A 19,999-nucleotide genomic window follows, 5' to 3' on the forward strand; every position below is an offset into this window, starting at 1 on the left:
TTTTAAAAGATTTTATTTATTTATTTTTAGAGAGAGGAAGTAAGGGAGAAAGAGGGGGAGAGATACGTCGATGTGAGAAACATTGATCAGCTGTCTTTCATGCACCCAGGGGGACTGAAACCATAACTCAGGCACGTGCCCTGAACAGGAACCAAACTAATGACCTTTTGCTTTGTGGGTCAATGCCCAACCAACTAAGCCACACCAACCAGGGTGACATGCTCTTCTCTGAAATCCCAGCCCAGAAGGATGTTGAGCATATAGTAGGTACTCAATGAATATCGCTAAATGATAAATAAAAACATCTCTGTAATCAAGGATCAGTTTTGTAGTGGCAAGACAAGGGAGAATATTTAGTGGTTATTAATTAAATTAAGGACTTTCATGTTGCATTAATTGATGTCAAACATTCAAAAACACAAGGAAACTTCATTCAATCCAAATGTCTGCAGAGTTGGTGCCATATCAAGAAAATATCAGGAGCTAATGTGATGATATGTATATGTTTAATTGGCTAAAACAAAGGAGTTGCAATTATGAGAACAAAGATGTATATAACGTAATCTTGGAATCCCACAGCTATAAGTCTCCTCATGGTCATCTAGTCTATCCCAACAACACCCAATTTATATCATGAAGGATCCCTATAATTTTACCCAATTGATCCAATATTATGTACTTTTCTTTCATCAAAGACCTGTAATGAGCTATGAGTATTTAATAAGCATTGGATACCCTCATTATCATATGCTTTTGTATAATTTCAATCAAAAGTAAAGAAATGTGACATTTTAGATAACCTTCAGTCTTATTACAGGTAAACATTCAATTTCCTTTAGGCATTTTAATATAATTAAAACAAATTTGAGATTTGTTTTCCTACTTATGCCAATGCACAAGCTTTGAAAAGCCTTTTTCATTATATCATACTCAGGCAAGACAGGGGACATGGAGAAATAGTATTGTGTTTACTTGTGTAAAACAGCCCTGGATTCAGAACTCAACTCCAATACTTACTAAGAAAGTTGTTCTCTTTAAATCTCTTTTGCATCTATAATTGGGATAATGTTACCTACTTTAGTGGACTGTAGGCTGTACAGTTTAGGTAAATTTTAATACCGTAATTAGTAAGTTTTCATATAGGTAAATTGCCTGAGAAATAGAAGGATGTCACCAACCTTTGTGATTAGAGAACCACAGATTTTAGTACCCTTGTTGAAAATTTTGAGATTGTGACAGATATAGAAATGATCACAAGATATTCCCTGTCCTCCTTTATTTTTCTTTGCAATTAGTTGGGACCATAAGAATAGTTCTGACCAATTTGCTGTGGTGGGAATGATATGCATCACTTCCTGGCTCAGCTAATTGAAAGCCATGTGCTCCTCCTCATCAATATGTTTTCTTGCAGTGATGCCCTGTGATGCTTGCCTGAGATGGTGGTGTCTAAACATAACAAGGCCTGCATAGGCTAGGTGGCTGAGTGACTAAATGGAGCAGAACCCTTGCAGGCCAGAGTTGGACATGTCCAAGGTTTAACATTTCTTGTGTCAGGCCAATGATACTTTGGGGTTAAATGATCACTGAAGCATAATGAATAATCTGATCTAACCCAAACACTTCACTTTATTAAGGAAACTAAAATCCAGAGAAGTCTAGTCTTACCTGTTTGCATAACAGGTAAGACTAGAATGCAAAGACTAAATGAATATACAGGTAGCATGGATCCTTTCTCAGGTGTTATGTCTTATGAATCACAGAGCACTTTCTTATGTTCCTCTATAAAATATGCCTAATATACATTCCAAATGCCTCCAATGAAACTGACATTTCAAGGATTTTTTAAAAATTACTTTTTCTGGGCCAGAGGGAAGTGGGGAGGGGAGAGTGGGAAGAGGGGTTTACAGGAGCTACTATAAAGGACACAAGGACAAAATCAAGGGGGAGGGTGGAGGTGGAGGAGGGATGTGGGTTTGGCTGGGGCGGGGTGGAGGGATGGGGAGAAAATGCAGACAACTGTAATTGAATAACAATAAAAATTTTTAAAAACTTATTAAAAATTACTTTTTCCCTTCTTTCCATCTATATTCAATAAAAAGGCCTCCCAATTAGGCCAGATAGTATTCTGAGAAAAGACTTTGTCTGTCTAGTCTTGTCTTCATCTCCATCCAAAAAACATCATTTTGTTGTGTGTGTGGTTTAAGCTATGGCTCACATATCAAATTCTATTCATTAGGAACCTATTGGAAACCAGGCGTTATTTTCTAGATACTTTTATGTGACTAACCCTTAGTTAAATTTTGAAAAAAACATTATATATCTTTAAAGAATTTTAGTTTTCTGAGGAAATTCCATACTGTTTTCCACAGTGGTCTCACAAGTCTGCATTCTCAACAACAATTGGCGAATTTTTGTGTAGCCATTTTAATATTGAAGAGAGAAGAACATATGCATTTTCAGCATATTATGCTTTATTGTTTTAAGAAAGGTAAAAACACAATTGAAATGCAAAAAAAAGATTTGTGCAGTGTATTGGAGAAGGTGCTGTGACTGCTAGCATGTGTCAAAAGTAGTTAGTGAACTTTCGAGCTGGAGATTTCTTGCTGGATGATGCTCCATGGTCTGGTAGACAAGTTGAAGTTCATAGTGATCAAATTGAGACATTAATTGAGACAAAAGCAACATTATACCACATGGGAGATAGCCGACATACTCAAAATATCCAGATCAATAAAGTTATTGGTGAAAATTAAAAAAAAAGAATTTTAAATTCTAAATTGAATAAATCAAGTACCAAATCTTATAAAGGATTGTTTTGAGACATTTACCCTGAATGGGACTTTTTATTGTGCTGAGACAGATGTGAATTAAAAATTTTTGGTCATAATTTGAATTTGTTTTTCCAGTTTTTGGTTACCTCTTGAAAAAATTGCCTCATTTTTTGTAATCGTGGTACACTGATGAGAGCTGGGATTGTTTAAATCTCTTTTTTATATGCCCTTTTAATTAATCCTCAATACTCTTTATTCCTTTGTCTAATAACTTGAAATATTAAGAGCAGTCTTTTGAGTATTTTATGGAAGTGGAAATGGTTGTTGAGAATGAAAGTCTAGAAAAAAATGACTTTGCAAGACACACACATTTAAGAACAAAGATGAAGAGGAATCAGTGAAAAAGAAAGATTAAGCACAGTCAAGTAAGTAGAAGTGAGGCAATAAAATAAGTTTTCAAGAATCATAGGAAAGAGATAGTAAACATTATATGACTCTGAGGGATAGGATTATCACAGAGGAAAAGCATCTGATTTTGATATTAAAGACAACTTTGATGGTTTTTAAACACAGTGATTCTTAAACTTCTTTTTCTCTTTGTAACATAATATATATGTATACATATGTATATATATGTATGACTACTTCCATCATCAATGATGAATTGTCATGACAAAAAATGATCAAAAACAGTCTCTGGTATCAGAATTTCACAGTAGGTCATGAGTAGTTTAAAAATGTTTCAAGTTATTCAGATCTGCTGCCTTAGGTGGTAACTCTTTTTCTCCATGCCAGAAAGAACCATTATTCTACAGCAGTTTCCTTAAACTGTCTTCCAAGCACTCCTGGGGTTCATAGATTAAATCTTGGGGTCTTATGAATTCAGTATAAAACATTTAAATTCTTTGTTTTTTTTCTCAGTTAAAAATTTTAAATATAATACAAACATAGATCACATTACTGAGTATCCACTTCCTACATCGTCAGTACTCATGTTTGCCTCTAGAATATATTTTCTTAGGAAGTGAAGGGTAGGTGCCATCCCCATCGCTGTGTGCCATCCTGACGATGGTCTCAGAGTCCCTAACAGGGAAGTGCTGAGGGGAGTTGTGGATAGTATGACAGGCACTCCAAAACATAGTCACCTGAGCTCGAAAGAAGTGGAGCCACAGCAGGTACCCCATATTCACCTCGTGAGCTGTATGGTGTGGATTCTTTGTTCACACCACTTGTGAATGTCCATACTAACACTAAACACCTTAATGAAGAAATTTTCTGTTACTTCTTGTGGCACTAATTGGTTTATATAGTCATTTAACATAGATTTTAACAATATAACGGTACCAAATTTATCTTTAAGCAAAGAAGACAAATTTAGAGTTTTCAAAGGACATCTAGTTAAAATTGATATTTTAAGATTGTTCCCTCAAAGAATTTAGGGCAAGTGTAAGCTCTGATTACCGTGAACCAGGATTCAAAGACAATTTTATTCACAGAGGGTGGGGCAAAAAGTAGGTTTACAGCTGTGAGTACATCAAACAGTTTATCTTGTATTATTATTTGTTAATTATTGTGTTATTTTTCATATGGACAACTTTAAACCTCCTTTCTCCCTACCCAGTATTGTTTTAAAAACTGGGTTATAAAGATAGGCATAAGTAATGATGTCAAAATAGAAAAGTATATTAGATAGAGAAGCATATCTTATGCCACATTATGTTATTAGTAAACCCAAATAAGTATTTTCTGAAATAAATGTATCATCTTGCATTTTACATTTATATTATTCATTTATAATTTATTGGTTTTCCAGTTTATATTTAATTTATAATATTGTGGTTATATTATCATAATTGATAAGTTGTATAGTTTATATTTGTGTTTACACATATTTAAGTAACATGAAAATACAAATAATTTAATACTGCCAATGTGTTCGAGCATTCTGTTACAAGAGGTACATACCACAAAAAAGAAAATCTGTGTAGAGGTGACTTCATAAAGTAATGAGGGCGAAAGTCAGACTCCTTTCATCTGAGGAACATCTATGGTGAGGAAACTTGACTACGGTGACATGAACCATCCACTAGAGAAATGTGATGGGAAAAGAGTAGGGGAAGCATGGCTGCTGCTGCAGAAATCAGCTGAGTCCTGCAGGCTGGGCCGAGATACCGCAAGTCCATTCTCGAAGTGCAGTTGCAGAACCATGCAGGGAGAGGCCCGGGCGAGCAGACCGTAGTGGAAGAGGTCTGTCCTGATACTTGCTGTATGGAAACAGAATAATAACATGTGGGAGCTCGCCAGATGGCTTCAGTCCATGAGGTAGCACCGGGAAAACCCTGAGGCACCATCCCCACTGTCCTTCTCCACTTTCCGCCGAAGGTCTCTTGTTTGTAGGGATCCCCGACCTTGCCGAGTGGGAAGCATTATTGAGGATAAAATTTCCCAGATCTCATGCCAAACGTTCTAACTCAAATCTTGATGAGTCTGGGGAGCTGTGTTATTAGTAGGTTTCCAGGTTGTTATGATCATTGGGTACTTTTTGTGGCATAGCTTAACACAGCGTTTCTCAAAATGTGGTTCACAGACCAGTGGTGTCTGCAACACAAATTCTCAGACTGCGCCTCAGACCACTGAGTCAGAAACTCCAGAATTGGGCCCTAGAAATGTGCATTTTAAGAAGCCATCCAGATGATTTTGACGAGTGGTAACTTTGTGAATCCATGGATTAATGAGAAACCATATTAAGCAGGATTTTTGGAGGTGGAGGCCCAGGTTTGGATGTTTTCAAAAGGTTTCCTAGGGGATAATAATATGTAACTGTGGCTGAGAGACACTGTAATAAATCACAGAATAGACTATCTGAAGCACATTTGGTTAATAGGAGTTGAGTGATGAATTAATTTGCAGCACAGATGAGAGCCTCCTTGTAAGATTCCCTCCTGTATGAAATTAGACTAACTAAAGCACTTTTGGGGCCCACCCTAACCTAGATCATCCCCCTCTAATCTAGTTGCCATACGTATACACATCCTCATATCAATTGTTGCTTGTTGACTGAATTAGTCATATAATGCATGAGTCCAATACCTTTCAATGATACCTTTCCTAAAGCAGATATAAGGTATGATGTTTACATGTAAAACCTATACTTAATTTTTTTGCATGATTTTGCTCTAATTTCATCTTTATCATTCCAGGAAAGATTGGACTACAAGTTGTGTGGGTGACGGTGATATTATAGACAGGAGTAAATTTGAGTCTACTTTAATTTATTTAAAAAGGTAATTATATGCAAAGTTTCGTACTTTATTATTAGTAATAAATTACTTGAGGCATACCTCATAATTAATCATGGCACACCATAATATTGAGCTATATCAAAGGTGAGAACAACAGAATAACATGTATAGAAACTGGGTCAGGTTTCTGACTCCAGATTAGAGTCCTTTAGCCTGAGAGACACGAAATTATTTTGTCCAGGAAAGACTGTGTGCCGATGGGTTAGGTCTGAGGCCCTCCTTCCCTGTATGGCCTAAAGTGACCGACCGAAGGCTTCATTTGTTACCCTAACTCCCATAGCAGGTTTCCATTAAAACTAGACCCCTCCCTTCTTGAATCCTAGTAGGAGGGCTTGGCAAAAAAAGTATGTAAAGGAAAGACCTGCTGATTTTTTTACATATCTGGCATGGAATTGGAATGAACTGGTGTATTTGTCTATTGGATCATATACCAGCTGTTTTCAGAATTGCCATATCTGAGACCCTCATTTTACATGGAACAAACTAAGGCCAAGAGAGATTGCCCCTCCCCTTCCTGGTGGGTGCCATGCTCTCCTGGGTACCCGTCAGTTCAGAGAAAGTGGAGGTGAAGGGGAGTAGGCTGCTCTCTTTTCTCTGTGCATCACCTTGGGATTCTAACTCATTATCCAGAATTCTGGAAAGCCGAACTCTTCACTTATTAGAAGGCAAGAGAAACACTTGTCACTGAGGAAAAAATCCCGAATTGAGTGAAAAAGGAAGGAAAGGACTGGGATCATTGGATAAAAAGCAGGAAGAGAATAAGGGCAGAGCAATAACTGAACATGAATTCCAGGTCCTTGATAAAAGGATGTTATTTTTAGGTAAGACATTAAGCATCACTTTTTTGTTTGTATAGATTTGCCTACAAAAGAAGCTATTATGTCTACACTGTCACATAAAATAACTTATTATGTCATCCACCGTCATGAGCTTCTCCAAGAAGCCTTGAAAACTGAATGGAGGATTTGGGCAGGCAGATGAAGGTGGAACTCCAAAAGGAGGGAGTAATAGCCATGCTTCCAGATACTAATTCCCTTATCCTTTCTTCATTCACTTGACACAATTTATTATTCACTGGCATTTTTATTGAGAGGTTACAGTCACAATCTTTTTTTTTTTTGAGCTTTTACTGAGGAAAAAACTCATACGTGATATAGTACAGCTAGCTCATTTAGACAACTTTAAGAATTCTGGCTTGGTGTAGCTAAAGGAAAAAATTCACAGGACAGCACTGGGTGATGAAGCTAGACACTTGGAGAGAAACTGAGTTTTCTTTGGAAAAATTACTCAAGCTATAACATGGAGGGATGGATTGGAGGCAGCAAATTCAGCGGAATGGTGCTCAATTATGCAACTATTTTAGTTGTCAAAGTCAGAGTGAAGGGAGACGACTGTAGACAATTTCAGTGAGGACAGAATAAATGGGATGAACACTACAAATGTAAGGGTTGGTAAGCAACGTGTCTTGACATCCTTTTGCCTTTCTGTTCTACGTGTGGCTGTTGTATACAGAAAAATCCTCCATTTTGTTTTTTAACTTAATTCAACAATCTTTCTTTGTTTTTGAATTTAGAAATTTAATTAATTTATATTAGTTAAAGTAATTGAATTGTTTTCATTTTTCAGTTACAGTTTACATTCACTATCATTCTATAGTAGTTTCAGCTGTACAGCAAAATGTTTAGAAAATCATGTATTTTACACAGAGATCACCCTGCTGTTTCAAGTACCCAGTTGGCCACATACCTAGTAATCTCAGCATTACTGATGATATTTCCTGGGCTGTAATCTACATCTCTGTGGCTATTCTGCAACTACCAATTGGTACTGCTCAGTCCTTTCACATTTTCACCCAGTATCCAACTCCCTTCCCCTCTGACAACCGTCAGTTTCTTCTCTGTCTCTATGTGTCTGTTTTTATTTTACTCGTTAGTTTATTTTGTTCATTAGATTCCACATATCAGCAATATCATGTGGTATTTGTCTTTCTCTGACTGGCTTATTTCACTTAGCACAATACCCTCAAGGAAAGTGAATTTTTTATTCCCTCTATCTCCCACCCCCATTTTGTTACTATTTTATGACATTTCTCTACTAGTCTTTTTGTTTCCCTTCATACTCATCTTGTCCCATTGCTTGCTTTTGCTGAATTGATAAAGATGTGTTTTGAATTGTTTCTTTCTTCTGGATATTTAAAAGTTTTATGCAATCTGTTTTTCTAGTGGTTACCTTCATTTTTTCAAACAAATACATTTAAATCCTTATTTATTTATATAATTTATCTATGCAAGGGTGAATTTAAACTAAATGAAGGATATAACATGAATCTTCAATCCTCTAAACAATCTAGCCATAGAATATCTATAATTTGTTAGAAATAGAGAGTTGATAATACAATAATCATAGTGGAATATTTTAATATCTTAGAATTTAATAGATAAACTAGACAAAATTATTTAAATGATTTAAAGTAAAAATCTTTATTTATTTTTATTTATGTTTTAAAAATATTTTATTGTCATTCTATTACAGTTGTCCCAATTTTTTCCCTTTTGTTCTCCACTGCCTCACCTGCCCAACAATCAATCCCCACCCTGTTGTCCATGTCCATGGGTCATTCCTACATGTTCCTTAACTAGTCCCTTCCCCTTCTTTCTACTCTTATCCCCTTCCCCACTCCCCTGTGGTCACTGTCAGTCTGTTCCATGTTTCCATGCCTCTGGTTCAATTTTGCTCATTTGTTTATTTTGTTCATTAGGCTCTTCTTATGGGTGAGATCATATGGTAGTTGTCTTTTGCCACCTGGCATATTTCACTTAGTGTAATACCCTCCAGTTCCATCCATGCAATCATGAAAGGTAGGAGTTCCTTCTTTCTTTCCGCTGCATAGTATTCCATTGTGTAAATGTACCACAGTTTTTTGATCCACTCATTTACTGATGGGCACTTAGGCTGTTTCCTGCACTTGGCTATTGTAAGTAACATTGCTATGAACATAAGGGTGCATAGGTTCTTTTGAATTGATGCTTCAGGATTCTTAGGGCATAGTCCCAGCAGTGGAATTGCTGGATCAAAAGGCAGTTCCATTTTTAGTTTTTGAGGAAATTCCATACTGTTTTCCACAGTGGCCTCACCAGTCTGCATTCCCACCAACAGTGCACTAGAGTTCCCTTTTCTCCGCATCCTCTCCTGCACTTGTTGTTTTTTGATTTGTTTATGATGGCCATTCTGGCCAGTGTGAACTGGTATCCCACTGTGGTCTTAATTTGCATCTCTCTGATGACTAGTGATATTGAGTATTCTTTCATATGTCTCTGGACCATCTGTATGTCCTCCGTGGAGAAGTGTCTGTTCAGGTCCTTTGCCCATTTTTTTATTGCATTGTTTGTCTTCCTGGTGTTAAGTTGTATGAGTTCTTTATATATTTTAGAGATCAAACCCTAGTCTGAGGTATCATTGGCAGATATGTTTTCCTATATGGTTGGATCCCTCTTCATTTTGATGATGGCTTCTTTAGCCCTGTGGAAATTTTTAATTTGATGTAGTCCCATTTGTTTATGTTTTCCTTTATTTCCCTTGCCCTAAGAGATGTATTGGCAAAAATATTGCCACATGGGATATATGAGATTTTCCTCTCTATATTCTCCTCTATGGCTTTTATGGTGTCACAACTTATATTTAAGTCTTTTATCCATCTTGAGTTTATTTTTGTATATGGTGTAAATTGGGTTAAGTCATGGCTTAAACAGAGAGATTGATAATACAATAAGTATAGTGGAAAATTTTAATTTCTTATATTAGAATTTAACAGATAAACTAGACAAAAATTAATTATATAAATGTTTTGATTAAAATAAAAATGTTAATTCTATTTCCAAATACACATACACAGAGAAACAGATGAGAAAGAGAAAGAAAGAGAGGGAGAAGAATATGAATTCTATGTAGGATACAGAGGTTTTGTTTTCACAAAACATTTGTGAAAGGAGAAGAAACTTTCAGTAGAAAGGTTACAAATAAAGCTTAAATTAAAGTTACTAAAATGTACATCTTACAGAATATTTGCTATACATGATTAAATAAAACAAGAAATCAAGAATAAAAAGAGCCCTGACCAGTTGGTTCAGTTGGTTGGAGCATCATCCTGTACAGCAAAATATTGCAGGTTCTATTCCCAGTCAGGGCACATACCGAGGTTGTAGGTTCAATCCCTGGTCGGGGATTGTACAAGAGGAAGCCAATCAACATCTTGCTCTCTCTCATGATGTTTCTCTCCCTCTCCCCCTCCCTTTTCTCTGTTTCTAAAATCGTTTTAAAACAAATCCTCAGGTGAGGATTTAAGAAAAGAATAAAAAGACAAAATAATTAGGTACTTGAGTAAAAAATATATTCTAAATAAAAATGTGGCCTAAAAACCAATCAAAATTGAAACAAATGATTTGCAGTTTAATAAAATAAATGTGAATATGTGAAAAATTATAAGCACAGTGGAAACCGTATTGAAGATCTATGGCTTTATATGATTTATTAAATAATTACTGAACAGATAGAAAAAGATGGAAAGCAACAAAAAGAAAGGTAGATAAAGATGAATAAGTTCTGTGACCTGCTGTAGGTCAATGTAAAGATTAATAAGTGCTAAAGATCTGCTGTGCAACATTGTAGCTATAGTTAGCAATACTGTGTTATGTATTTAAAAATTTATCAACAGGCTTAATATCGCATTCAGTGTTCTTATATTAATAATGTAAAAGATAAAAGATTAAACAGTATAATAGGAAAAAAGTAAAATTAATAACTAAAACCAAAAGTTTTTACCTCAAGCTGTTGAATAAAATGTATAAATATCTGACATGGATGAAAAAGAGAAAGTAAGTTTATAATGTTATAAATGAAAAATGTGTACAGCTATAATAAATATGACATTACCAGTGTTATGCAAAAATATAAACACATCTTAATAAGTTAAAACAGAACAATAACTGAGGAAGAAATTAATAATGTGGCCAAAGATATACCATTAAATAAGTCTGCAGGCCAAAAAATTTTATATGTACATTATGTTTAAACTCCAAAGGACCAGAACATCTTATGTTGTTTAAACCACTTCTGAGCATAGATAAAGAGGGAGATCTTCCCAATTCATTTTAGAAAAAGTAAGAAAGAAATAATAGTAAAATCTCACACATTTACTTTCCACACAAAATTTACTGACCAAACTCATTTATTCATATAGAGTTAACATAATGCAAATTATACAATTATAATCTGTACAATATTAAAATTTATTTATTTTATTAATAAGCATAATGATAAAATTTGATTCATTCCAGGAATCCAAAGATTGCTAAATTCTAAGAAATAGAGTAACATGAGAGTGGAGTAATTTATAGTGGTTTTAGGTATGGACTCAGTCAGCTGGGTATAAATCCCAAATATTCCACTCAAAGCTGTGTGACCTCCTAACGTATTGGCTTCCTCATTTCAGTGTTGGGGGTAATGATATGACATACCTCAATGAGCTCATAAATATAAAATGTTTAATTATACCTGGCTCATAGTGAGAACTTCATAAGTGCTAGCTGTTAAACCGATAGCAAAATAAAAAATAAAAAATAAACGCTCACCTATTAGTATGATGATATAATATGATCCCCAAAAGTACTTGACAAAATTTAGTCATTTTAATAAATTGATTATAGGCAAAATAGAATAATTAATATACCCTAAATGTTATAAAATATTTATCAGAAACATCTAACATCTCAAATCATATTAAATGCTGAAATACTAAATACTTTCCTTCTGAGTCTGTGCCAAGAAGTACATTCACTATTCCTTAACATTTCTGGAGGTTACAGCTAATGCAATAAGATTAAAACAAAAAAGTGGAATAATTATCAGAAGGAAATAACACATACCAAATTATTTAGTTGATCTGAAAGATATAAAATGTACTTAGAACATCTGACAGACTTTACAAAAGCAAGTTTTATAAATTTGAAGGATACAGAATAAATATTCAAATCTCAGTAGATTTTTTATTTATATCAGTGAAAACTAGCTAGAAAATAAGGTGTAATTAAATACACTAATCACCCTCTCATCAAAAACTATAATTTTGTAAGAATGACATAATATATATAATTTCTGTATATACACGCACTTAACACATACATGTGTGTGTAACTTGAAAATTTTACCGAAAGACATTTAGAGTGGTCTAAATAAATAAATAACTGGGTAAGCCTCGGCCAGGTGGGTCAGTGGTTGGAGTGTCACCCTGTGTACCAAAGTTGTTGCAGATTCAATCCCGGTCAGGGCACATACCCACGTTGTAGGTTCCATCACTGGCTGAGGCACATATGGGGGGTGAGAGGACAACTGATGAATGTTTCTCTCTCACATTGATGTTTCTGTCTCTATCTCTTCCTTCCTCTCTCTCTAACATCAATAAATATACCCTCAGGTGAGGATTAAAAAAACACAGGATTTCAAAACTGTAGGGAAAGTAAGGCTTTTTCAATAAATGCCTTGGGGAGAATTAGCAACCTTTTGGAATAAAATGAACCTAGATCCCTGTTTCACTGCACATTTCAATATAATTTCTGGATGTATTAAATGTATACATAGATTTGTTCATAGCCTTTGAAATGAATAGAATATTTTCTTTAAGATTACAGAGGCTTGAAGGGGACATTTTAAATTTTTTTCAAGGTGGAGTTTGTTTAATAAATTTATAGAAAAAAGAAAAGAAGGTGGCTTTGGAATACTGGCATGCAACCAAACAATAAGAGGAATGAAAGTCCTTGAGGAGCAGTGAAGGGAGGTGATGCTGGTCACACCAGAGGGAGAGAGCAAGAGCAGTTCTTCATCTGCAGCCAGAAGGTCAAGACACTGATGTGTACTTATGGTTTAAGGTGTCATTAAGAAAAAAAAAGAACTCAACGTATATTTTTCTCTATGAAAAAATATATCTTTTGAGGAGAGGAGAGAATTCCTCCAAAAAGGCACTTGAGAGAATGAACAGTCTTCATCCACAGAGGGGTGAGAGAGGTCAGAAAAGTCGGAGCCTGGATACCTGGACCACTTGGTGTCAACGGCCTAAGGCTATAAAGTGCTGTCTTCTGCGGGTCTGTGAGCTTCCAGGAAGTAATTGGGTAGGTGTGATTATAATACCTTCCACTCCTATCCATGAGAACCTTTTTGAAATTGATGTGACTGTATGTAAAACATTTCCTTATTTTTCCTCTGTAGTCTGCAGAAAACTTTCCAGGCCAGGAATTACTTTGGAAAGAAATGATTGCCTCCCAAATATTTTTAGGAGCCTTTTGTGCTTATGGGACCATAGGGGAAAAGCTACCTCAGCACCAAGGAGGTTTGATAAAACTTTTGAAAAATTAACTATTAATTTGAATTTTATTTTTAATGATATATCATATAAATTCTTCTTTTTCTTCTTTTCTTTACAAGCAAAAACATGGCCAGCTGACTTCTTTAGGGACAAAATAGCTGAAAGAAAAATAGGTGCTGTTAAGCTAAAACCTGCTATGCCAAGTTGTAAAGTACAGCAAATTTTCATGGTCGAGTGGAAAAAACCCCCCTGAAAAACCAGGCTTATAATGGAAGTGCTGACAAAACCAGCTCTAGCAGCACAAACGCAGGACTATTACCAGGCCCTCAGGGTGGACTAGTTGATATCATTTGCACTTTAAGCAGTTTAGGTGTTAAATTGCATGCAATTGCACAGTGTGATAAAACACCCTTCAAAGATATGAAATAATCCCTCTTTTTTTCCTGCACTATTTTCTTACAGGAAATCTTAACTCATAAATGGTAGTATTGGGTAATTTGTTTCTAGTAAAATGCAGCATAATCCATTTAGTTACAATACTTATCCCGTTCCAGTGGCAAAATGTAACAGGTGTAGTTTATACTCAGTAGACGGTGAGCCTAATTTCACAGATCTGAGTTTAGATTCAGATTTTCCTTTTCATTATTCCTTTAGTGATATTTAATGGCAATTTTAAACCATTTGGCCAAAAGAAAACAAGAAAGTGACCAGAAGTAAAATTTTTTTTAATGTGAAAATTTTAATGTAACTGCTCCTCTGTTTGCTAAGATTGAAAACACAGCGAAAATAATCTGTTCCATTCTGGGATATACATGGCTTGCTTGCTCAATTTTGTTCACTAATGTCATTTTGGCTAAATTCAGTGAGCAACAGCTGTCATAGGATGATTAACCTACAGCTGAGCTGATGGTACAGAAATTAAGTGAAAATGATTTCAAGTTTTTGGTAAAGTCTTTTTCAGAATGACAGGCTTTAGAGGAGCATTTTCTTCATCACTTTGTGGAGATTGTCAATCTGGAGTTGATTAACTGAACACATTATGGAAAGCTGTATGTCTTAATGGAAATGCCCCTAGAGGACTTTTAAAATATATTTTAGAACATTTTTTGAAATAAAGATTTTTTTCATTGGATGACCTCTGTTAGAAAAAATTGAGAAATAATCTTCCGGAAAATTGGGAAAAGAGGATTTGCAGCAACCAATAAAAATGGTTGACCAGAGAGATTGAAATATACTGTACTTCTTATAAATGAGGTTACTTGTTAATCAATTGGATTAACTTTTTTGGAGGGTGGTGGGGAGATTTAAAAATACTTTCTTATTATATAACATATCAACACAGTAAAGTCAAGGACAATGCTTAATAATTAGCAAGGGTTATATATTACTGTTCTAGAGATCCTATATACAAAATTCTTTCTGATGAAACAAAGCTGAAAGTTGAAGGTAAACATAGATATCCAACCATTTATGCATCCATTCACCCATCCATCCATATATACATCATTCCATTTACCCATAAAATATTTATTTGCTATTTTTCTATGGAAGACATAGATAAGTAGATGTTAGGTAGAGCAGGATAGAGCAGTGAATAAAATTTGATCCTTGCCTATCATCAAGAAACTTAATATAATGGTGAGTCAGATATTTGATAACAGTAAATGAATAATAGCGAAACTAAAATACAAAATCATAAAAGTAGGCTATGTAGCAGGCAAATGCAGTTTTTATAAATGCATTCAAAGTGAATAAGATGTGATTGTTTACACGTATCACTTTCTAGGCAGCTAGGTGAACTGCAGGAACTCAGAAATGACAATCTCAACTCTGTGGGCTGTCTAAGGAACCGCTGGGAATCAGAACAATCGCTAGTGCTGATTGAACCACAAATGTGTGGACATAGCAAACATGTGGCACAAAATTTTTGAAATTTTAAAGAGACATTTATTTATTATTGAAGTTACGAAATGAACTTCAAAAAAGAAACGTGGCTGGAGGATGTGGTAATCTTTTAAATATTTTCCACTTAATCGATCTAAGCAGTAAAACAGCCTCAGGCAAAGTTAGCCAGGCTTGCATACAGGTGCTTGCACATTGGGAGTTTTGTTTTTAAAATTTTTATTGTTATTCAGTTACAGTTGTATGCCTTTTCTCCATAATCAATAGAAAAAAAAGCAAACAAAATATAACCAGAGACATTGAAGTTAAGAACATTGGGAGTTTTTTTACTTAAGCATAATGGTATTGGTTTATTGCTCAGCATGGGGATCGGTGCCTATTGTCCCAGATGAGGCTGGGAATATTCTTCAGCTCAATAGTTTGGATCTTCACAAAGTTTTGAATATCATTCAGGTAACCCCTCTTAAGTGTATGTTTGTGTCCTTCAGTTTCATTGTGTTTACTTACACCCATGCACACACACAAATAAATGCATAGGTTTCCCACCCCCCCCAACATACACAGCATCATTGTTCTGTAATTTGTTTCTAAACATGAAATTTAAAAAAATCCAAGCCATCAATTGCAGTATCCATGCATTTTGAAAGATACCTAATAAATACACAGAGGGGGATTGTAATAGACCTCAGGAGATTCTGACAATAGCCCTTGATGGGTGGTGTTTAAAAGTGATTGACAGAGGACTCCAAAAAGCCACGATCTCGATGCATAGGTGGTTTTTCCCTAAAGACAAAGTACCCAGAGGATGGGTAGAAGGGGGCTTTCATGTTCTCCTTTTCAGTTGAGATCTTTCCCTTCTTTTTAAGTGTTAGATATCTTTATGATGACAGCTTCAGACTTGTGGTTAACAGGGTTAACAACCTTTGAAATAGAACGAAAATTTTCACAAGATGTGTTCAGTCATGTTTCTCCTTTCATTTTGCCTGACCCAGTGGGCTCTTTCAATTTTAGCAATCAAGTCTTTAGTGAAATTCTCTTTTTTTTTCTTTGATTCTCCCTTCTGTTCTGCTTCATTTTTTCTGCATATATATAGTATATTCATCCATAAAAATACATATATGCATATATTGTCTGTGTATATATTGTATATGTTATCTTCTGGTGTTATCATCCTTTTTAATCTCTATCTTTATCAATTCATTCTGCTCTAGGAATATAGACATATGTACATATATATAGCTGATATTTTAATTTATTTACTATCTCCACAGCATCTTAAAATTCAGTATGTTTTTCCTTTACTTTTAGAATTTTTTTATTTCTGAAATGAAGGTAATATTTCCCTTATAGTAGTATGTGAATTAAATAAGGATGCAAGGTTAGTGCTTGGTGAATTCCAGTTATTATTGAGTTGTGGTAAGAGAATGTGTTCTATAAATGTTCTGTTTTGGAAATTACTGAAGTTTATTTTATTACTGTGTTGAAGATTAATTTTTTTCTGAGTTGCTGGAAATAAATATGTTTGCCAGGTAGGTACACAGCTCTCTGTACGTGTTGAATAAGTGCATTTGTTAATCAGTCATTTAGTTCTGGCCCCGTCAAATTTAATCTAGATCACTCCACAATCAAAGTCTCACCAAGTCATTCTTATATTGTTGGTGGTTTTACTTTATATGTTTTAGTGATACATCTATTGGTGCATAAAAGCTCCTGGCTATGTATCTTTGAAATTTTGACCTATCAAAATATTTACCCCCACTTTTCTTCATTTAATTATTTTGAGTTGAATTCTACTTATCTTTTATGACTATTTGTGCTGGAAATCTTATGCTTTCTTCCCAGATCTGCTCCGTACCTTTTCTGTTCTGCTCTGCCTCTGGATGCTGATTTGTATAGACCACACACATCATGAGATGCCCTTGTATTGAATGTAAACTCTAACTAAAAATTAAAATTAAAAAAAGAGGTGACTTTGTCCCCTGACTTCTGGTTGGGTGAGGCTAATGGGGAGCACGGACAGGACATCCCAGGGAAGGAAGAGAATGAAATTGGGATAGTTATTTCACAGGCACGTTCCTTGTGGAGTTGCCAGGTGACTATAGATTTTGACCAAAGGTCATACCTGTCAGATAGCCCTCTCCTTACCTCTCCTCATAGCCTCTGGTTTCCAGTAATAGCAACCTGCCTGCACTCACTCAGACCAAGGGGTGGTGATAATTTCCTGCTGTAAGTACTGTTAGTTTTCCTGGACTCTGCCCATCTTTTGTAGATAATTCCTTTTATTAAAGTCTCTTCAAATTATCCAAGCTGAATGTGCTAAACATTTACTGATAGGATACTTACTGATATATTATTTTAAGCTTGCTTTATTTTTATTTCTGATATATTCTTACTTTTCTCTTTACTTTAAATCCTTCTGTGCCATTTTATTTTTAAGTAGGTCCCTGAAAAACAGCATTTATAGGATTTTTCCTTTGTTCAAACTGAATATTTGGTTTTTTAAAAGGGGCTTTTTAATTCATTTATGTTTATTATGAATTCTGATATCTCTTATTTCTAACATTCTTTTTTGTTTCTTTTCTTCCTATTTGCATTTGTTTAAGTTTTCACTTCTATGACATGATCACGTAGACCTTGCTCCTTTAAAAATCTCTTTAGTGGCTTGAAAATTTAAACTTATTTTTTCTTTACTATTAAATATTTGACTTTGTTTCATTAAAATTATAAAGAATATTGATAACCCAATCTTCAAACAAGATTTGGTTTTGGCATACTTTTATTCCTACCACGCCAAAATTCCAAATATTGTTAAAAATAAAAAATTTTACTTCCAAAGTGTAATGACAGCTAATCTACAATGAGCAGCAAGGTGAAGAGACTGTAGAGGATAATTATAGTCTTGGGAGCACTGCAAAAGATAACCATCTCTCTTTATAAAAAGCTAAAATTAGTATTGTAATTTTTGACAATAACCACTTTCTTAGATGCAACAATTGCATTATATGCTTTGAACACCAGTCAGAACACATACCTAGAATGCTGGTTCAGTCCCTAGTCGGGGCTCATACAGGAGGCAACCGATAGATGTTTCCCTCTCCCATCAAGGTTTATCTATCTGTCTCTGTCTCCCTTCCTCTCTCTCTAAGATCAATCAAAATGTCCTTGAGTGAGGATTTAGAAATTAAAAAAATATATAATTAAAATAAAAAACATTATATATTATATAATAATATACAATAATATAGACTAATTTAAAAATATTTGATCTGGTTCAAGAATTCTTTTATTCCTTACTTCACCATATATTATTGAATGCCTACTGTGTACAAGGCATTGACCTACATCAATGAACAGATTAGACAAAAATCCCTGCCCAGGGCCAGTTTCTGTTCATGGAGTGGAAGACAAACAAAAATAGTACGAACAATGAATGCTATGCAAAAAATGAAGAGAATGCACAATGAATACCATGAAAGAATGAAGAGTACACATTCTTCTTTGGCTTCTCTCTTTTTACTGTATTTTGAACTATTTGTTTCAGGACATGAGTGAATCTTCTTGTTTTTCTTAGATATTATTTTGTTTGATCTCTTCTGAAGTCTTTAATGGCTGGCCCCATATCACTTTTATAAATTCTTTAAAATTTTTTTTATTGATTATGCTATTAAACTTGTCCAATTTTCTCTCCCCTTTATTCCCCTCTGTCCTGTACCCTTCTCCCACCAGCATTCTCCCCTTTAGTTCATGTCCATGGGTTGGCTTCTCCATTCCCTATAATATTCTTAACCTCCCCCTGTCTATTTTGTACCTAGCATTTATGCTTGTTATTCCCTGTACCTTTTCCCCCATTCTCCCTTATCCTCCTCCCCACTGATAACCTTCCATGTGATCTCCATTTCTGTGGTTCTGTTCCTGTCCTAGTTTGCTTAGTTTGCTTTTGTTTTTGTTTTAGGTGTGGTTGTTAGTAACTGTGAGTTTGCTGTCATTTTTACTGTTCATATTTTTTATCTTCTTTTTCTTAGATAAATCCCTTTAACATTTCATATAATAAGGACTTGGTGATGATGAACTCCTTTAACTTGACCTTATCTGAGAAGCACTTTATCTGCCCTTCCATTCTAAATGAAAGCTTTGCTGGATAGAGTAATCTTGGATGTAAGTCCTTGCCTTTCATGACTTTGAATATTTCTTGCCAGTCCCTTCTTGCCTGCAAGATTTCTTTTCAGAAATCAGCTGATACTCTTATGGGAACTCCCTTATAGGTAACTGTCTCCTCCTCTCTTGATGCTTGTAAGATTCTCTCCTTCTGTTTCATCTTGGGTAATGTAATTATGATGTGCCTTGGTGTGCTACTCCTTGGGTCCAACTTCTTTGGGACTCTCTGAGCATACTGGAATTGTATGTCTATTTCCTTCACCAGATTGGGGAAGTTAGCTTTCATTATTTTTTCAAATAAGTGTTCAATTTCTTGCTCTTCCTCTTCTCCTTCTGGCACCCCTATGATTCAGATGTTGGAATATTTAAGGTTGTCCTGAAGGTTCCTAAGCCTCTCCTAATTTTTCTGAATTCTTGTTTCTTCATTCTCTTCTGGTTGAATGTTTATTTCTTTCATCTGCTTCAAATCATTGACTTGAGTTCTGGTTTCCTTCCCTTCACTGTTGATTCCCTGT

Source organism: Desmodus rotundus, chromosome 7, assembly GCF_022682495.2.
Source record: "Desmodus rotundus isolate HL8 chromosome 7, HLdesRot8A.1, whole genome shotgun sequence".
Classification (NCBI taxonomy): Eukaryota; Metazoa; Chordata; class Mammalia; order Chiroptera; family Phyllostomidae; genus Desmodus; species Desmodus rotundus.